At 32.1% G+C, this 22355-nt stretch overlaps 2 long non-coding RNA genes across 3 annotated transcripts; both read right to left on the bottom strand.

Moving 5' to 3' along the window:
- Positions 1-10512: 10512 nt before the first annotated feature.
- On the bottom strand, positions 10513-22339 carry LOC126884369 (uncharacterized). 2 transcript variants are annotated; one of them, XR_007697989.1, is made up of 3 exons: positions 22009-22267; positions 18461-21879; positions 10513-10723 (listed from the first exon to the last, which is right to left on the bottom strand). It is a non-coding gene; the product is annotated as an uncharacterized LOC126884369 (long non-coding RNA). The 2 variants fall into 2 exon arrangements; XR_007697988.1 differs by lacking the exon at positions 10513-10723 and having other exon boundaries at positions 20102-21879; positions 22009-22339.
- LOC126884370 (uncharacterized) lies at positions 14388-16405 on the bottom strand. Its single transcript, XR_007697990.1, has 2 exons — positions 15804-16405; positions 14388-15644 (listed from the first exon to the last, which is right to left on the bottom strand). It is a non-coding gene; the product is annotated as an uncharacterized LOC126884370 (long non-coding RNA).
- Positions 22340-22355: the final 16 nt, after the last annotated feature.

The following is a 22355-nucleotide window of genomic DNA, read 5'->3' as shown; positions in this document are numbered from 1 at the left end:
GTGGAATAAAGTATTTATTATCAGATGATGGGTTTGTAAGAGTGAGGGGTACGATAGCTGCATGGCCAAGAGAGAGATATTCTTGTATAAAATCCTTATATTGATTGTAAACCAGATAATTTTTTATGAGTTTCCTTTCAAGATTATAGAACCTCTGTCGGGCAGAATAAAAGGAGTTGCCCAATCTCTTAGGATCTGTAGAAGATCGGAATGGCAGATTTACTTGGAACCTACCTTCAGGCAATAATTGTGTGGTGGTTTGAAAGATGTGTTCAGCCAGTTCATCATCTTGAGTGAGCATAGGCCTTTCTGGGAGTTCTTCAACCTCCCAAAACTTTTTAATCAGAGCGTCTAGAGATTCACTATCATTCGGTGAATTAATGCCGAAAAACACCTGAGTTGAAAAGTAAGAGTTAGATACTTGTAAATGAGTATTACGTTTGGGGCTGGAAGGTAGTCTTCCTTGGAAGACATATCCAAGATGAGTATTTTGCAGTACTGGGCCATTACCAAGTTTTATTAACCCATCTGTTAACAAATCACAATATATGTCATTACCTAATAACAGATCAATTTTACCAGGAACTGAAAATGAGCAATCAGCAAGTTTTATATTCAGGGGTATGTTTAAACCAGACCTATCTATCTTTACCTGAGGCAGTTTACAAGTTATATTTGGTAGTACAGCACATGATACGTTAAATCCATTATGCATTGTCCTAAAGGGATATATTTTGAGATCTATCATCTTGTTGGAAGTGGAACAAGTTTGCGACAAGGTAGAAATTTTTAATTTTATATCATAGGAATGAAGTCCTAGCCTATTTACAAGTTCTTGGGTTACAAAGCTTGTCTGGCTACCGTTATCAAGAAGTGCTCGGGCATGAACCAAATTTTTGTCTTTGTCTATAAGTGTTACAAGAGCAGTAGCCAATACCACTTCATTAATGAGTGAAAGAGCAGAGAATGACTGAGTTGCCACTTGTGAATCTAATCTAGGAGAATGGGAGGGACCTTGAACTTCAGATTGAGTGTCTTTTGAATCATAACTGTGAGATGAAGTACAAGGTTGACTAACTAGAGGATTATGTTGAGAAATATGATGATTATTAGATCGAGTAATATCTCTATTAGTGTTAGTAGAAGGAGCTTGACCATTAACTGATGAGATTTGAGTATTAGAGCCAGCACGTTGAGAATTCCCATTGAGAGTGTGGTTACCGTTTCTACCAATATGAGATTCTGAAGAGAAAGGTCTTTGTGTAGAAGTGGAATGTTGTACATGCTTGTCCCGGTGAAGGGATGAGTGATGTTTTCCATGACAGACAGAACAAGTTGAATGCGAACCACAATTTGCAATAAAATGCCTTGTCCCTAAACAATTTCTATATAGCTTGTTTGTGTTTACAAATGCAACTTTTTCTGGATATGATAAGCCTTTAACCTTTAACTACCCGCACATTAAGTTATAACCCACATAACAATTTCATGTTCTTAGTAGATTCATAGAACATACTTTTCAGAAAAAGTATATACTGAGAATGTGCGTAATTACCATTGCGAATGTGCAGAGCAGATACTGAGTATATACTACATTACAGTACTTAAACGTTCTATGTATATACTTAGAATGTACTACCGCACTTCTTTTCAGTATATACCAAGAATGTTCTTTTTAGAACATTCCAAGGACGTGCTATAAACCTTCTATGTGTATACTTAGAACATACTACCGCACATCTTTTTAGTTTATACCAAGAAGGTACTTTTTAGAATATTCCAAGGAAGTGCTATAAACCTTCTATTTATATACTAAGAACGTACTACCGCACATCTTTGTATGGGAAGAATATTATATTTTTAAGAATATTCTAAGAAAGTGCTATCAAGTGCTATATTGCTTAGAAGTATGTTTTCAGTTTTCAGCATCACCTAATCTCATCTTAGGTTCTACTGGTTCTACCAAATATCTATTTACATATTTTAATTGCAAATGAGAATGTAGTTAGTACCTACATTCTACAATATTACTTAAAAAGTAAGTACATATTTATAAATTTTAGTTATTTATATAAATCATTATATAATATTTAGCTAAACTAAACTATGCATAATAAGTAACTAAAATTTATATAATACTTATATGTACTTACCTATTTAAGTAATATTAAGTTATCAAAATAGATTATATGTATTTTGAAGCACCGCAAACAAAATAAACAGATTATGTATGTTCTTTAGTCCTAGTCCTACTACTACATCATTCGCCTTCATCCTTAACACTGCATCTGCATAGATCCATAGATGATACAAATAATGAAATAATGCCTGTTTTCTTTTTCATATTTTACGGTTTTTTCCTATCCCTGATCCATTCAGGTAATAAGAATAGAAATGGTCAGAATATGATGGGGGGAGGGGGGGGGGGGTTATGAATGTATTGTGGAATAACAAAATCGGTGTTGCCAAACGGAGAGAAATTTCCCTTTTTGCGGGAATTTTCAACATAAAAGGTGATAAAGGGAAAAAGTTAACTCAAAAGGGAATTATTGTTCCAGTCCAAATTGTAAAATATTAAGAAAAAATCAAAATATTTGAAAATAATTCAACATATCTTCTCAGATTTTGTAAACAGGAGGGAAGTTTTTTTTATAAAAGTGGGAATTTTTAAGGTAAGTTGACGGAAAAAGCTTATTCGACGGTTGGCAACGCCAAAGCCTCTGGTTGCTTTGGTTGTGCAGTTTGGCACGTTTTGGTTCTGCGAAATGGCCTATTGAATTGAATGTACCTAAATTCAAATTCCAAGGATGTAAAAATACTAATGATTCATGATAAACTCGAAATGGTAAAGTCATTTCAATTATGAAAACGAATTTTTAATAGTATCTATGTAAACGTTAATACAATTAATGTTTAAACTTTTTTACCCTACAACAATTTTGAAATGAAATTCGTCCAATACTACCTACATACATAAATTTTATTAATTATGTATTCTAAAAAATAACGAAGTTGATAATCTATAAGGCTAATATTATACTTCCTATACATACAAATTATTTTTAAGATATTTTAAAAGTATCTACTTATAAGTATGTGTTAAGAATGTACTTATAAGTATGTGTTAAGAATATTCGATAAAGGTATATTCTAAGAATAAACCTTTACGAATATTCCGAGATCCTACGTACACGAATATACTTAGTATATTCGGTACGAGAATATACTCTGAAGTATATGCAAAGAACATGAAATTTAGAATGTTTTTTAAGGTAGATGCTATGCTTGTACTACACATATACTAAAAAGAATATACTCCGACGAATGTTGGTAGTATATGCTTAGAACATGATGCGAACATCATTGTTATGTGGGAACATAACTACACGCGTGGCGTACTTTGTACGCCACAAGAAAATACACTTAAAAACAGCGGATTTGTTTAATTTTTTTTTGAAAAAATACACTTAATTGTTTGTTATAAACCTTATTCGGCATCAGTGAATACTTGGAGTTCCTTTTCAGTAAGCCAATTGGGATTTATAACTGGAATCAAGGAATAACTGGATTCCATGATAAATAAAATTACTAATAAAAAATTTTTTTAAATGTGATTTTTTACAGGAGAAAAAATATTGTTTACAAAGAAAAATATATTTTTTGCCATAATGACTAAAAAACAATTAAAATATGTACTTATATTATGACTTATAGTAATATAATCCTGGGGTATATTGTCCACCACCGGAAACAACAAATAATAAAATGTAAATTACGATCTTTCCAGAACGCCGATTATAACGAAACTAAAACCAAATTGTAAAGCACATTCCAGTGATAGGTTAGAAAAATAAGCAAGGTCAAAAATTAAATTTTTAAATATATTTCCAGTAGAATTCTTATATCTGGCGTATAAAGTACGCCAGCGCGTGTAGTTAAAGGTTAAAGCCATTACAATTATAAAGTTTATGAGGTTGAGAGCAAAACAAACATTTTAAATTAGTTGCATTCCTTTCAACATTAGAGAGATGTGTGGTACGTATAGAGGAATTACGGTTAGAGTTTTGAGTATGAGCATTTGAGCTTTGCAATTTTTCAAGTACCTATTTCACATCTTCTCTCTAAAAATTCAAAAAGCTGGGCTAATGTAGGTATTTTTTTTGGACCAAGTTCATAATCAAAGGCTTTATGGGTATTAAAGTCAACTTTGTCTAAAATTAGTTCGATTAAAATGAGATCCCAATGTTTAACTGGAATCTCCATATTACTAAGAGATTGAATAGTTTGTTTTATACTAGTGAGAAAGTTTCTGAGCGCTTGTGGTGAGCATTTAACCATAGATGGAATCTTCAAAAATCGTTTAATTAAATTACTTACGATGCGTGCTTTATTATCATACTGTTCCTTTAACGTATTAAGAGCAATGGGGAAGTTTGTATCAATGACCTCTAAACTTTTAATTAATTCCAGAGGTTCACCACTGACATAACTTTTTAAATATATCAATTTTTGCAAATCGTTAAGTTCTGGATTTTCAATGACTAGAGTACTGAAGAGTTGAATGAATGATTGATAGTCGGAGAACTCTCCTGTGAACATTTTTATTGAAATATCGGATAACTTGATTGAATGAGATTTCGGAAGATTGAGAGAACTTACCTTGGATCGATTTATTTTGCTTTGTATGCCTGCTAGAGTATTAAAATATTTTAATTCAACCTCCTCCCTATCTTTTGATTCATCAGTAGTCGATAAGCATTCGATCTGATATTAAATATTTTCGTATTGTTCAAAATATTGCCTGAGTTGCGTTTCCCTATTTTCAAAATGAAAAATATCGAGAATTATATCTTTATTCAGAGTGAACCAATTTGTAACTCTCGTAATACTTCCCTTCACTACTTTCCGTTCACCTTTCAGAGTGTCCAAAGCCATAATGAGATTGTAATATTTTAAATAATTCAACAAGGAATAAACGTTAAAAAAGGATATTAATTAAATTTCAAATTTTTAACCGGACTTTTCCAACATAATAGGGAGTTTTTGTTGCTACGTAACGTACGCATCTCCGTGTACGTAAAGCAACTAACGTGTCGTAGAGGATGAATGTTAAAATAGGTAGTTTTTGTAACTGCCTTAACGTAACGTAAAGCAAATCGTAAAGTCATTTTTAAATTCCGTTGACATTCAAAAAAATAAAACAATGTTCACACAATATACAATTAATATACAAATGTAAAAAAAGATAAATGAATGATGAAATTTTATGGTTTTAATTGCTTCTATTTAAATATAAAAATATTATTTTTCTTTAGGTTAAATTTTTTTTATTTTTGTTTATACCTACTTTTTAGTTGTAAATTATTGTATACCTACATCAGAATTCCAGTAGGTATAATGTAACTAGTGTGGTAATATTTATTTGAAAATTTTACTGAAACTAGGTCATTTGTTTATCTAGTTATTAATTGTGGTGATCACTGTATTTCTTAAATTAATACAAGATTTGTTTGTTTTGCTTTATTAATAGACAACTTAAAAACAATAAAATTTTAAATCTATTATGAAGTTCCAATTTCCAATTACAAACACAGAATAATTTTACTCAAATAGAGTAAACCAATAACCAATATAACCTTAAAATGTTTATAAACGGGTAGTACGCTGATGACATGTTCATTTGGTAGGTAATCGGGCAAGATCCTCGTGTGCATTCGGTGACTTTCGGCTCGATAGGGATGCGTATGAACCTAACGTACCAGCCCGTAACCTTAGGTAATACGTATCGCGATACGGGAGTTCAACCATTAATGCGCAAGCGTGTATGTCAAAAAGATGCGTTACGTTTACGTATTTGTGTGTACAAAAACTCCCTATTAGGGAGTTTTTGTTGCTACGTAACGTACGCATCTCCGTATACGTAAAGCAACTAACGTGTCGTAGAGGATGAATGTTAAAATAGGTAGTTTTTGTAACTGCCTTAACGTAACGTAAAGCAAATCGTAAAGTCACTTTTAAATTCCGTTGACATTCAAAAAAATAAAACAATGTTCACACAATATACAATTAATATACAAATGTAAAAAAAGATAAATGAATAATGAAATTGTATGGTTTTAATTGCTTCTATTTAAATATAAAAATATTATTTTTTCTTAGGTTAAATTTTTTTTATTTTTGTTTATACCTACTTTTTAGTTGTAAAGTCACTTTTAAATTCTGTTGACATTCAAAAAAATAAAACAATGTTCACACAATATACAATTAATATACAAATGTAAAAAAAGATAAATGAATAATGAAATTGTATGGTTTTAATTGCTTCTATTTAAATATAAAAATATTATTTTTTCTTAGGTTAAATTTTTTTTATTTTTGTTTATACCTACTTTTTAGTTGTAAATAATTATTGTATACCTACATCAGAATTCCAGTAGGTATAATGTAAATAGTGTGGTAATATTTATTTGAAAATTTTACTGAAACTAGGTCATTTGTTTATCTAGTTATTAATTGTTGTGATCACTGTATTTCTTAAATTAATACAAGATTTGTTTGTTTTGCTTTATTAATAGACAACTAAAAACAATAAAATTTTAAATATATTATGAAGTTCCAATTTCCAATTACAAACAGAATAATTTTACTCAAATAGACTAAACCAATAACCAATATAACCTTAAAATGTTTATAAACGGATAGTACGCTGATGAAATGTTCATTTGGTAGGTAATCGGGCAAGATCCTCGTGTGCATTCGGTGACTTTCGGCTCGATAGGGATGCGTATGAACCTAACGTACCAGCCCGTAACCTTAGGTAATACGTATCGCGATACGGGAGTTCAACCATTAATGCGCAAGCGTATATGTCAAAAAGATGCGTTACGTTTACGTATTTGTGTACACAAAAACTCCCTAATAACTTCGACACTTTCACTTATTCACTTTCACACTTTTAACTAACTTCAGACTTGTTTCTTCTATCTGGTCACAGAATAAAGAACAAGCAGAAGGCCCACTCTCTTTGGCGGGAGAAGTACGCGCAACTCGTTTGCGTCTGAGGAATCGGCCATTTGTTGAGAGGAAGCAGTGCTGTTCAGTGGAATTTCACCTCGTGTGCATTAGAAAGTTCAGTGGTAGCGTGTATTGTGTATTCACTGTCATTAATTTGTGTTGTTATTGTGGAGTTGGAGTTATCGTGTGCTATACATAAATAAATATATTATATACATATATTATTAATAATATAATATAATTATTATTAATAATATTTATATTTTTAATAATAATTATAAATTGTTTATCTAATTTTAGGCAAAATGGGCAAGTCACATCTAGTATGTGCAGCAATAAATTACGACAGCAAAGCATATAATTGCAATTTGTCTTTTTTCGGTTTTCCGAAAGACAAGGAATACTGAATATAATGCACATGGCAATTTAAGTTGAATTATCAAATAATTATTATTCGATTGAAGTTTACTGCTGTAATTCTTAAATTTGTTTTAAATATATATTTCAACTTCGAAGATCTGAATACATAAATACTATACTAAAATCATAATAAAGATCCACTAGAAATAAACCAACCAAAATACATTGAATGTTATAAGGAGCACTCCCAAAACATGATTTACAATGTACATACATTGTAAATCCCAAATAATGATTCGGGAGTGCTCCTCGTAACATTCAAAGTGTCTTGGTTTGTTTATTTCCAGTTAATTTTTATTGTGATTTTATTATAATTGTTAATTTTCTGGCCTTTCTGGATCCATAGGAAAAGTAAAAAACTTTCATTACATTTCAAACGGGTCTTTTTACAATTTTTAACAGCACATAATATGCGTCCACCCCCTTTTTCCACTTATATTCACTTTACTTCTAAAATAGTAAAAAACCTTGCAATAGGGCTTTTCAACGATTCTCATTTGTTTCGAGCTTCTGTCAAGTGTCGTATGCCCAATAAATGACCGTTTGGGAGTGCAATTTCCAGGGGCAACTCCGAATTGCATGAAAATTTGGATTTAGGTTCTACTTACCCTCCACTTCAAAGTTGAATTTGTACCGTTGGTTGCTTTTACTTAGGGGGTGACATTTACCCCTTCTCGGGGAGTGAAAAACGTGTGTTTAAAATAAGTCCGGAAATGGATAAATTGACTTATTTTAAGCACATTTTGTTCTATAAAGTTTTTTTACGTAAGTCAATACTTTTCGAGTTATTCGTGATTTAAAATGTTGATTTTTCGACAAAAAAACTACGTTTTCAAACCGTTTTTCCCAAATAACTCAAAAAGTAAATATTATATCGAAAAAAATATTTTTAGCAAAAGTGTAGCCTATAAAAAAAAACGAAAAAAATGGTGTACCAGTTAAGTCTACAAATTGAGTAGAAGCAAAGTTATAGCTCATGAAAAATACGTTCTTATTCGTCTAATTCCAAATCGAATAATTCAACGCGAAATCACCGAAGAAAGAAGCGTTTTTCGGGAAAACCTTATTAACATTTTTTAAGTATCGAAAAAAAGCTTATTATTTGTTTTTTACAAAAGTTTACAGCATCAAAAATAAACGAGTTACACTGAAAAAAAAAGTTGGCCCCTTTTTTTTGTAGAAAAATCGTGAAAACCTCCCTCTATTTAGCACCCTAAATGAAATTAATCGTTTGGCTTTACCATCTATTTTAACTGTGTGTGTATTGTTTATATCATCTGTAAGTTTGATTGGTTTGAAGTGCTTATTTTTGAAAACATTTGGTTTTATATTAAAAAAAATTCCTAAAAATTTTTGAAAAATTTCATTTTTTCAAAATAACTTAAAAAGTATTAGTGATAAGAAAAATCTTAAAGAGTAAAAAACTGTAGGTTTTGCTATTATAAATATGATAGGTTCATTTTGTTTCTCCGTAAGACAAAAATTGGTTAAGATATGGCTGTTCAAAATTTGCATACACTCGTGATTAGTGACCCATTCCAGCTTTCTCAATTATAACCCTTTCAAAAATAAACACTTTAAACCGGTGAGACTGACAGATCATATAAAAAATAGATAGGTAAGTAAATTGTTTGTAAAGCGGTAGCGAATAATTTCATTTGGGGAGCTAAACACGGCGAGATTTTCATGATTTTTTACAAAAAAAAAGAGGACCAACTTTATTTTGAGCGTAACTCGCTTATTTTTAATGCTAAAACTTTTGTTAACAATTAAAACAAAGCTTTTTATAAACATTTTTAAACAAGTTTAAATGGGGTTTTCCCGAAAAGTGCTAAATTTTTTGGTGATTTCACCTAGAAATATTCGATTTGGAATTAGACGAATAAGAACGTACTTTTCATGGGTTACAACTTTGTTTTTATTTTATTGATAGACTTTACTGATAAACCATTTTTTGGGTTTTTTATAAGCTACACTTTTGCTAAGGATATTTTTTTGATAAAATATTTACTTTTTGAGTTATTTGCGAAAAACCGTCTGAAAACGTAGATTTTTTTGTCGAAAAATCAACATTTTCAATGGCAAATAACTCGAAAAGTATTGACTTACGTAAAAAACTCTATAGAACAAAAGTTGCTTAAAATCAGTCAATGTATCCATTTCCTGTCTTGTCTTGAACATGTTTTTTTACCCCCTAGAAGGGGTGACTGTCACCCCCCAAGTTAAAGCAACCAACGGCACAATTTCAACTTTGAAGTGGAGAGAACCTAAATCCAAATTTTCATGCAATTCGGAGTTGCCCCTGAAAATTACACGGTATCGCCGAATTTCCCGTTCATTTAATGGGCTATTTGTATTTATTTATTACCTAATTATGTGAAAATTTAAAATTAAAATAAACAATTTATGATGTCATTTGTCATTTTTATTTATACTAATTTTCCACTCAATAAATTCAATTATCAGTTGTTTATTAACGGGATAACAAAATGTTTTATTGTATTATTTATTATATTTTAATTCAGTACATTTCAATTATATGTTTATCCAGGAATAGAAAAATTAACCAAAATTGATTCAAATTAAATTTGTTTACGGCAACCATAGACATAATAATATACAATATTTCATGTCCTACTTTTACTTGAAGAATACACATGAAATTATTTCAAATTTACTAAATTAAGGTCTGAATATTTAAATTACGGTTCTGTCGTAGCTTGTCACAAATTTCTCAATCCGAACCTGTGCTTTTCCTCAATACAAATGGCGGGCGCGTAGTCGCAAACATCAAAGGCGGCATCCGAGAGTGGCCCTTCTGCTTGTTTTCTATTCTGTGATCTGGTGTAGCAGGGAGGGAGAGAGATACGCCGCTTACGGTAATAGAAGCGAAACAAAAAATACCTCGCTGAGAACTGTTCCGTGAGTAGTTCCGGATGCAAACTAACACAGCTAATGCTGTCAGAGAGAGAAGGAACATCGGTGGGATCACGATCAGTGGGTGCATTCAGCAGACTCAATAGGGCTTTTCATTCACAGTCATTTGTTTCGAGCTTCTGTCATGTGTCACATAATATTAATATCCCTAATAGCACAAGGACGTCCAATGGACGTCCATTGGACGTCCTTCACGGACTTTAGGGACGTCCATTGGACGTCCGTTTTCGTCCGAGGAACGTCCTTTATACGTCCTATTTTGGTCCAAATGTCGCGCTACCGAACGTCCATTGGACGTCCATCTAAGGTCCGAGGGGACGTATATTGGACCTTAATCGGACGTAATTTGGACCTTGATCGGACGTCCTAGGGGACGTAAATTGGACCTTAATCGGACGTAAATTGGACCTTAATCGGACGTAAATTGGACCTTAATCGGACGTAAATTGGACCTTAATCAGACATAAATTGGACCTTAATCGGACGTAAATTGGACCTTAATCGGACGTAAATTGGACCTTAATAGGACGTAAATTGGACCTTAATAGGACGTAAATTGGACCTTAATGGGACGTAAATGGGACCTTAATCGGACGTAAATTGGACCTTAACCGGACGTAAATTGGACCTTAATAGGACGTAAATTGGACCTTAATCGGACGTAAATGGGACCTTAATCGGACGTAAATTGGACCTTAATCGGACGTAAATTGGACCTTATCGGACGTAAATTGGACCTTAATAGGACGTAAATTGGACCTTAATCGGACGTAAATGGGACCTTAATCGGACGTAAATTGGACCTTAATCGGAAGTAAATTGGACCTTAACCGGATGTTCTAGGGGACGTGAATTGGACCTTAACAGGACGTCCAATTTTGGTCCAAATGCCACGTTGCCAAACGCCCAATGGAGGTCCACTTAACATCCGAAGGGACGTTCGGTGGACGTCAATTGGCCTTCATAGGACGTCCCAGTTTGGTCCAATGTCTTGCTGCCGAACATCCATCTAATGTCGTGGGAAATAAAAAATATATTTTTTAAGGAACTTATATTACATCTTATATTAAATTACAATTATTGGATATTACATTATTTACATTAAATTACAATACACTTCTCCAAGAAATTAACGCACCACCTTAAATATGGGGTATTTTTGATGTCTCGTATTTCCTAAACCTGTTGTTTCATCTAAGTGATTTTTTTATAATATTATAGCCTAGGGTATAGGTTACCTCCTTAAGCTTGTCATGCACAGGGAGCTATGCTGTAATATATGTACATTATATCATATCGCTCTCTATAGTAATGAGTGAGCCTGCAGACAGGAAACAAATGGTTCCGTATGTGCAGGATCACTCATTACTATAGAGTGCGATGTGATATAATATATATTACAGTATAGCTCCCCGTGCATGACAAGCATAAGGAGGTACTTAACCTATAGCCTAGGGCCTAGGCTAGAATATTATAAAAAAATCACTTAGATGCAACAACAGGTTTAGGAAATTCGAGACATCAAAAATGCCCAATTTTTAAGGTGGTGCGTAATCGGTTGTATATACAGGGTGTAACAAAAATACACGTCATAAATTAAATCACATATTCTGGGACCAAAAATAGTTCGAATGAACCTAACTTACCTTAGTACAAATATGCACATAAAAAAAGTTACAGCCCTTTGAAATTACAAAATGAAAATCAATTTTTTCGATTATATCGAAAACTATTAGCGATTTTTTATTGAAAATGGACATGTGGCAGTATTATGGCAGGAATATCTTAAAGAAAAATTATGGTGAAATTTGTGCACCACATAAAAATTTTATGGGGGTCTTGATCCCTTAGATCCTCCCAAACTTTTGTGTACGTTCCAATTCAATTTTATTATTGTGGTACCATTAGTTAAATTCAATATTTTTGTTTCTTAGTATTTTTCAGATAAGGCAGTTTTTATCGAGTTGCGACTTCTTTTTTAACATGTCTACATAAAAATTTTATGGGGGTTTTGTTCCTTTAAACCCCCCAAATGTTTGTGTACGTTCCAATTAAACTATTACTGAGGTACCATTAGTTAAACAGAATGTTTTTAAAACTTTTTTGCCTCTTTGTATTTTTTCGATAAGGCACATTTTATCGAGATCTGGCTTCTTTTTTAATATGGTTCAAAATATACCTAAAAATGTAAAGCATAAATAAGTCTGCATATTATTACCAAGTCTCCATAATCGTACTTAACCATATACAAATATGTGGTGGATTTGACAAATATTCAAAATATTTCGATAAAAATTGACTTTTCGAAAAAGCAATAAGAGGCAAAAAAGTTTTTAAAACGTTGTGTTTAAATGGTACTACAATAATAATTAAATTGAAACGTGCACAAAAGTTTGGGGGGGTTTAAAGGAACAAAACCCCCAAAATATTTTTATGGGGTGTCCAAATTTTACTATAGTTTTTTCGTAAGATACTGCTGCCATAATAATGCCACATGTCCATTTTCAATAAAAAATCTCTAATAGTTTTCGATATATTGGAAAAAATCACTTCATCTTGTAACTTCAAATGAGTGATAAAGGCACAGAGACTTAGATGGCGAGGTCACATTGAAAGGATGCCAAACACGAGGACTCCAAAAATGGTACTAAACTACACTACAGCTTCAAGAAAGAGAAGAGGAAGGCCGAAAAATAGATGGAAGCAAGAGGTCGAAAAAGATTTGGAAAGAATGGTGCTACAGGGTCAGAAAAGAAAAATGAATAACAGGAAGGAATGGAGAAAAACCACATATCAAGCCAGAGAAGATCTCAGTACATAAAGAAACGTGAAAATGAAGAAAAAACAAACTTTTCAAGCCATGGGCCTCTAAGGCCCTTAGTGCTATTATATATATATATATATATATATATATATATATATATATATATATATATATATATATATAACTTCAAAGGGCTGTAACTTTTCTTGTGTGCACATTTGTACTAAGGTAAGTTAGGTCCAATCAAACTATTTTTGGTCCCAGAATATGTGATTAAATTTATGACCTGTATTTTTGTTACACCCTGTATATATCTACATACTTCGTCTAATTTACTAACTGTTATTTATTTTTACTGAAATATTTAGGCGGTAGGTGTGTTCTTTTTTAGAATCACTTTGCTGAGTACAATGGAATTACAGCCACTAGACATATTATATACGCGTAGAAATAATATTTGAAGATTTCTATTAATGTTAACCTAAAGAAATACACAATAATATGTTTCATTTAATTTGTATAAATGGATTATAAAGCGTTTTTATGAAGCAGATTTGTTCGGATCACACTGTAACTGTAATCGAACGAAGGTGACATTTTAGAATAAATTAGGCATTCCAATGAAACGTCAAACATGGCCGGGTGTGGGCAAAATCTAACCTTACATCGACATTAATTTGTAAAGAAAATCCTGTTTGGTTGTTTTTTTTTATGTTAATTGTGTAGGAAAATCTGCGAAATTGTGATAACAAATTAAATATGAAGTGGTTTATTGCCTACAGAACTGAATTATCCCATATTAGTTACCAGTTTGTGTCAATAACTACTATGGGATAATTCAGTTCTGTAGGCGATAAACTAGTTTATATTTATCTGCTATCACAATTTCGGTGCACAATTAACAATAAAAAACAAAACCAAACAGGATATTCCTTACAAAAACTGATGTAAACCCTATTTTATTAATTTTTTGCCCACTGCCGGCCATATTATATCACGTGATTTGGAATGGTCAATTGGTAACATTTATTTGACAGTTACAGTGATGACACTTCATATTTGTTTATATTCTTTACTATAAGTATCTGTTTTATTTATTATATTTACTGTTTTTATTATTTACTTTACTATAAAAAGATCCTCTACTATAAAAATATAAATTTCACCTAATTTTATAACGACTTGGAATAATCGGGGTATCTGACAACTTTTTTAGTTGTTATTGTAGACAAACTTATACAAAGAAACCTACCAGCTTTTTGCCAAGAGTTCGGAGCCGTTTTTTAATTATTAACAATGCAGTGCAAAAACTCTTGCACTGCAAATCTTAAAAGATTATAACTTAATTCTTGTTCTCTATTTCTTAAGTTTTTACTTATTTACATTGAATATTAATTTGTTTTGTTGTATAATCCACGTTTACAATAATTATGTGATATATTTGATTTAAAATGGATTCAGGATCTTTTTATACTTTGGCAACTATGTCAACTTAGATCTCTGGCGTAGATATATAATGACCTGCAACAGTAAGTAAATTAGATGGACTGTAGGTTATATTTGGTTCTTGGGACATCAAAGTATATTTTTTAGACATTCCCTGGATATAGTCACTGATGTGACATACCTCCGATTTGTTTTTTCGTGAGTTTTGTAAGAGAGACTAAAAACTTTTTTTATAGTCACCTCCTGTTTTCATATATTTTTTGACATGTTTTGTAGTAAATTCAACTATCTATTTACTACAAAACATGTCAAAATTTACATGTGAAAGCAGATGATCCTAAAAATGGTTTTTCATCTCCTACAAAATTCATGAAAAAGCAGATAGGAGAATTATTGTACATTACAATTCTCTGATGTTTGGGAAAAAGGGCTTAAGTCAGAATTGCACATCGATAATGTTTTGATGATTTCTACAGTACTGTAGTAGATTCTACTGTACATACAGTTTACATCTACAACAGTTTTTTTCTGGTCCAGAAATCATCAAAACATTATCAATGTGAAATTCTGACTTAAGTCCTTTTTGCCAAACATAAAAAAACAATCTGGTCATAACTGACCAATGAGCAATTTTAATTTAACCTAAATTACTACTGTTTCTTAAAATGAAGAGCTTACCCCATAGCGTCTCTTATCTAATCTAACAAGATCGTGCACTATTCTAACATACACAGGCACAGCACACAAGCACTATGCTCCGTTTTTCACTATCACCTATCACTCAAACTAGTTCAAAAGGCTTTGTCCTCTTCAATCTTCTAGTTTGCCCAGTAGTATCGAGGAGCTGGATTTCCTCGATATTCTTGAACTTATGAAGTTGTTGCTCGTGACCCTGCTATCTTATTGATATTTGTTGATAAAGTAATAACTTATTATGCATGGACAATGTGGACTTTCTTCCAACTAGCCAATACACTTTTTATATCTCTCTTTTGCCTTTCATAGCCACAAGGCTATACATTTTCTTCTTGGTTTTCTTTTTGTAGGCCACTTTCAGCTGATTCTAAAAAAAATTAAAATGAAGGGTAATTTTTCTATTCTTTACAATTAAAAATCAAAAGAAATAGGAAATAGGTACTATTTACAGGTAATAATATGCATGCATAAATGATTCGTTTCATAAAGAATAAAGAAAATTGAAAACGGATTTTATAATACTTACAAAATTGTTTAAACAAGAGATCCAGCCAGAGCCCAGAGCAAAAACTAGCAGCATAGAAAAAAGTGTTGTGTGATTTGACTAGCAGACAGTACAGCAGAAAAGCCACTAATTTCCATTTCCCACACCCCCTTATCGATGCATTTTTTTCCAATCAAAATTTTTACTAAATTTTTAGGTTATCGGCAGTGTTGCCAATCGGATTTCTCTAGATTATCCGATGATCGCTCGAAAAATATCCGATTTGTCACGAAAAGGTACGCTAGGTCAAAAATTATTCTGTTATTAAAATCAATGTTGCCAATGTTATTCTTTTAGTCCCCTTAACAACCATCAAATAACAAAATCCGTTGTTCGTACGCCAATCAGTTGATTGTAATCAATTATCATTATGATAATTAACATAATTGATAATTGATTAATTAATCAATTAATCTCATAATTGTAATCAATTATGTTTTCAGCAACCCAATCAAAGTTGACATTGACAGTAATTAAATATTTGATAATGATCAGTTGATTCCATTTCTGATTAGCGTTCGAACAACCGGCCCTTTAATCTACTGGATTCTCTATTTCACAGTTTAAACATTTTCGTTTATAGATGAAAATCTCGTATCCTAGCTGATTATTACCTAATTCATGTATTTAAATACTATTTACTTACTATTATTATATTATTCCTATTTTGTATTATCGTAAGTGTTAAATTCTAAATAAATAAATAAATCTAAATATTTCATTATTTGGATCGTTATATTAATTTGTTAAAATTATTTAAGTAAAAAAAAACACTTTTAAATATTATTTTATTAAAACGTACGTAAAACTACCTAAAACTAGGTACTGGAAAAATAAATAATAAATAAATCAATACAAAATAAACTACAGGTACATTAATAGCATAGGCGCAAAATTTCTGGTCAATGCTTTTAAAATGCATTATTTTTTCGAGTCCTGAGAAAACTAATAAGTATTATTTAAAAATTTAAACGCAGAATGAAAGATTACATTATTACCGAGGGCCGAAAGTCCCTGAAGACTTCTATAATTTTTATTCTAATATGTTACAGGGGTAAAAGGAAAAGAGAATATTAAGTGTGATTTTCAATTTCAATATCTCATTCAAAAGAAACATTTTGTTTATTCTAAGGGACTTTCAGCCCTCGGTAATAATGTAATCTTTCATTCTGCGTTCAAATTTTTCAAAAATATTTATTAGTTTCTCAGGATTCGAAAAAAATTAATACGATTAAAGATTATTAGTCCGAAATTTTGCGCCTACGCTCTTTTAACAACTAAAGATTTATTACAACTAAAACAATAGAAATGTATTTGACAGTCTTGTAGTTATTAAGGTAACAAAGTTAGTATCTATAATACCCGTGGTGCGTTCAACGTTAATGCCCGACTAAATAATTCTTATAGGCAAAAAATTTGAAGGATTTTTGAGTTAATTAGTAGATAGGTATCTAGATAGTACTAGTTTCAAATAAGTAGATTTTTCTACAACCACTATTCCAAATGCATTTTTCTGCACAATTTTATGTTAACAAACTTAATATTTTCTCAAAGAATAACTGACAGTAGTGTGCAGAAAAGTGACGTTTCTGTGCCGGAAAGTTTTTTTCTGCATAGTACAATTACATTCCTCAAAAAAATCATAAATATAATTAGGTAAGTATAACATGTTTTGATGAAATGGTTTTTTTAAGATATTAGATTTGATAGAACTTTACAAAAAAGAACTAGATTTAACTACATCTCATGTCCGAGAAATCTGGAAACGTTTACTTAAGCACTGCACTACATAAAATACAAATAAAACTAAATCGTGCGTGAATTAGCTTTCATAAGTTTAAAGACTAAAAACTAAAAACTCATAAATAACATCGGACGGCAGACGGTTTTTGAAATGTGAATTGGATTAGTATGCCTTAAGCAGATGCACTTGTGCATTTAAATTCTAAACAAAAGAATCGGCACCTGTCCCTTTTGTTAAAAGATGAAAAGTATCGGATGTCACTAACATTCATCCAGTATAGGCTATTTATAAAAATTTGGGTGGAACCAAACAAAATTAAAGTGTTGTTGGTGTTAGTAATATATGGATGAAAAAGTTTTAGTCGATGGTAAATACACTGAAAAATATCCGCAAATATCCGATTTATTTAAGGATACGAAGAAGATAAGACAACTCTCAAAAAGGTACGCAAATCGGATAATTATCCGCCGTTTGGCAACACTGGTTATCGGTTATCTTATGAAAATGAAATGTGATATGTGATGAGTGATGACCAATGACCACGCGACGCTACATAGATACTCGCGCGGCAAATTTGAAAATGAACGCAAATTGAACAGTAAATGGCCTCTCTTAAAATCTTGTAATGGAAAATTTTACCCCTCCAGGAAGACATTGTACTATGTTCATAGAATATCTTGTGGTAACTTCCCTAATAGCACAAGGACGTCCAATGGACGTCCATTGGACGTCCTTCACGGACTTTAGGGACGTCCTTTGGACGTCCGTTTTCGTCCGAGGAACGTCCTTTATACGTCCTATTTTGGTCCAAATGTCGCGCTACCGAACGTCCATTGGACGTCCATCTAAGGTCCGAGGGGACGTATATTGGAACTTAATCGGACGTAAATTGGACCTTAATCGGACGTCCTAGGGGACGTAAATTGGACCTTAATTGGACGTAAATTGGACCTTAATCGGACGTAAATTGGACCTTAATCGGACATAAATTGGACCTTAATCGGACGTCCTAGGGGACGTAAATTGGACCTTAATCGGACGTAAATTGGACCTTAATCGGACGTAAATTGGACCTTAATCGGACATAAATTGGACCTTAATAGGACGTAAATTGGACCTTAATCGGACGTAAATTGGACCTTAATCGGACGTAAATTGGACCTTAATCGGACGTAAATTGGACCTTAATCGGACGTAAATTGGACCTTAATCGGACGTAAATTGGACCTTAATCGGACGTAAATGGGACCTTAAGCGGACGTAAATTGTACCTTAATCGGACGTAAATTGGACCTTAATCGGACGTCCTAGGGGACGTGAATTGGACCTTAACAGGACGTCCAATTTTGGTCCAAAGGCCAAGTTGCCAAACGTCCAATGGAGGTCCACCTAACGTCGGAGGGGACGTTCGGTGGACGTCATTTGGGCATTCATAGGATGTCCCAGTTTGGTCCAATGTCTTGCTGCTGAACATCCATCTAACGTCCTGGAAGGTCATTCGGTGGACGTCTAGCGACGATATTTAGACCTGTGGAGAATGTATTGTGGGAAATAAAAAATATATTTTTTAAGGAACTTATATTTCATCTTATATCAAATTACAATTATTGGATATTACATTATTTACATTAAATTACAATACACTTCTCCAAGAAATTAACGCACCACCTTAAATATGGGGTATATTTGATGTCTCGTATTTCCTAAACCTGTTGTCCCATCTAAGTGATGTTTTTATAATATTATAGCCTAGGCTATAGGTTACCTCCTTAAGCTTGTCATGCACAGGGAGCTATGCTGTAATATATGTATATTATATCATATCGCTCTCTATAGTAATGTGATATAATATATATTACAGTATAGCTCCCTGTGCATGACAAGCATAAGGAGGTAACATATTCTAGGGCCTAGGCTAGAATATTATAAAAAAATCACTTAGATGCAACAACAGGTTTAGGAAATTCGAGACATCAAAAATGCCCAATTTTTAAGGTGGTGCGTAATGGGCTGTATTTACAGGGTGTAACAAAAATACAGGTCATAAATTAAATCACATATTCTGGGACCAAAAATAGTTCAAATGAACCTAACTTACCTTGTACAAATATGCACATAAAAAAAAGTTACAGCCCTTTGAAATTACAAAATGAAAATCGATTTTTTCGATTATATCGAAAACTATTAGCGATTTTTTATTGAAAATGGACATGTGACATGTGGCATTATTATGGCAGGAATATCTTAAAGAAAAATTATGGTGAAATTTGTGCACCCCATAAAAATTTTATAGGGGTTTTGATCCCTTAAATCTTCCCAAACTTTTGTGTATGTTCCAATTCAATTTTATTATTGTGGTACCATCAGTTAAATTCAATATTTTTGTTTCTTAGTATTTTTCAGATAAGGCAGTTTTTATCGAGTTGCGACTTCTTTTTTAATATGTCCACATAAAAATTTTATGGGGGTTTTGTTCCTTTAAACCCCCCAAATGTTTGTGTATGTTCCAATTAAACTATTACTGAGCTACCATTAGTTAAACAGAGTGTTTTCAAAACTTTTTTGCCTCTTTGTATTTTTTCGATAAGGCACGTTTTATCGAGTCTGGCTTCTTTTTTAATATGGTTCAAAATATACCTAAAAATGTAAAGCATAAATAAGTTTGCATATTATTACCAAGTCTCCATAATCGTACTTAACCATATACAAATATGTGGTGGATTTGACAAATATTCAAAATATTTCGATAAAAATTGACTTTTTGAAAAAGCAATAAGAGGCAAAAAAGTTTTTAAAACATTGTTTAAATGGTAGGTACTACAATAATAATTAAATTGAAACGTGCACAAAAGCACTTTGTTTTCGATACATTGGAAAAAATCACTTTTCATTTTGTAACTTCAAATGAGTGATAAAGGCACAGAGACTTAGATCACGAGGTCACATTGAAAGGATGCCAAAAACGAGGACTCCGAAAAGGGTACTAAACTACACTATAGCTTCAAGAAAGAGAAGAGGAAGACCGGAAAATAGATGGAAGCAAGAGGTCGAAAAAGATTTGGAAAGAATGGTGTTACAGGGTCAGAAAAGAAAAATGAATAAGAGGAAGGAATGGAGAAAAATCACATATCAAGCCAGAGAAGATCTCAGTACATAAAGAAACGTGAAAATGAAGAAAAAAACAAACTTTTCAAGCCATGGGCCTCTAAGGCCCTTGGTGCTATTAATATATAACTTCAAAGGGCTGTAACTTTTCTTTTGTGCACATTTGTACTAAGGTAAGTTAGGTCCAATCAAACTATTTTTGGTCCCAGGATATGGGATTAAATTTATGACCTGTATTTTTGTTATACACCCTGTATATATATATAAAGGTTATATTTGGTTCTTGGGACATCAAAGTATATTTTTTAGACATTCCCTGGATATAGTCACTGATGTGACATACCTCCGATTTGTTTTTTCATGAATTTTTTTAAGAGAGACTAAAAACTTTTTTTATGGTCACCTCCTGTTTTCATATATTTTTTGACATGTTTTGTAGTAAATCTATCTATTTACTAAAAGACATGTCAAAATTTACATGTGAAAGCAGGAGATGATCCTAAAAATGGTTTTTCGTCTCCTACAAAATTCATGAAAAATCAGATAGGAGAATTTGTACATTGCAATTCTCTGATGTTTGGGAAAAAGGGCTTAAGTCAGAAATGCACATCGATAATGTTTTGATGATTTCTGGACCAGAAAAATCGGCTCTTTTTATTGGTACATACAGTTTACGTCTACAACAGTTTTTTGCTGGTCCAGAAATCATCAAAACATTAGCAATGTGCAATTCTGACTTACACCCTTTTTGTCAAACATAAAAAAAAGCAATCTGGTCATAACTGACCAATGAGCAATTTTAATTTAACCTAAATTACTACTGTTTCTTAAAATGAAGAGCTTACCCGATAGCGTCTCTTATCTAATCTAACAAGATCGTGCACTATTCTAACATACACAGCCACATCACGCACTATGCTCTGCTTTTCACTATCACCTATCACTCAAACTAGTTCAAAAGGCTTTGTCCTCTTCAATCTTCTAGTTTGCCCAGTAGTATCCAGGAGCTGGATTTCCTGTTGTTTGTCGGGATTCCTGCTATCTTCTTGATGATTATATCCAGGTTCCATTCCTAGGTCTTAATATTTGTTTATAAAGTAATAACTTATTATGCATGGACAATGTTGAGTTTCTTCCAATTAGCCAATACACTTTTTATATCTTTATTTTGGTTATATCTGGTTTTTTGTAGACCACTTTCAGCTGATTCTAAAAAAAATTAAAATGAACGGTAATTTTTCTATTCTTTACAATTAAAAATCAAAATATTTACAGGTAATACATGCATAAATGATTCGTTTCATAAAGAAAATTGAAAACGGATTTTATAATACTTACATAATTGTTTAAGAGATCCAGCCATAGCCAAAACTAGCATACTAAACAGTACAGTTGAGTACAGCAAAAAAAAGCCACTAATTTCCATTTTTCACCCCCTTATCGATGCATTTTTTTCTAATCAAAATTTTTACTAAATTTTTAGGTTATCTTATGATGAAAATGAAATAAGATGACTTGATGAACAATGACCACGCGACGCTACATAGATACTCGCGCGGCAAATTTGAAAATGAACGCAAATTGAATAGTAAATGGCCTCTCTTTAGAGTATGGAAAATTTTACCCCTCCAGGAGGACATTGTACTCTTTTCATAGAATATCTTGTGGTAACTTTCCAGCCATAA

The sequence above is a fragment of the Diabrotica virgifera genome, chromosome 5, assembly GCF_917563875.1.
Source record: "Diabrotica virgifera virgifera chromosome 5, PGI_DIABVI_V3a".
NCBI classification, from domain to species: domain Eukaryota; kingdom Metazoa; phylum Arthropoda; class Insecta; order Coleoptera; family Chrysomelidae; genus Diabrotica; species Diabrotica virgifera.
Note: the sequence above shows the minus strand (reverse complement) of the source record. Positions and strands in the feature narration are given on the sequence as shown.